The following is a 204-nucleotide window of genomic DNA, read 5'->3' as shown; positions in this document are numbered from 1 at the left end:
TTGGTTGAGAGATAACATGAAGCGAAGGGGCCCGAGAACACTAAGGCAGCTGCTTATATATGGAATTGGCACATGGGTTGCCCTGTGATTGGCTGCCACCATCAGCTGACACCAGACTGCATTGAGATAGGCCCAGGGACCCCCATTCACCGCGCATGCGGGAAGCGGGGGACAGGCAGCTCTCAAAGGCATAGCCAAATATGG

This window comes from Microtus ochrogaster, unplaced genomic scaffold (genome assembly GCF_000317375.1).
Source record: "Microtus ochrogaster isolate Prairie Vole_2 unplaced genomic scaffold, MicOch1.0 UNK28, whole genome shotgun sequence".
NCBI classification, from domain to species: Eukaryota; Metazoa; Chordata; class Mammalia; order Rodentia; family Cricetidae; genus Microtus; species Microtus ochrogaster.
This window is presented reverse-complemented; position numbering follows the sequence as displayed.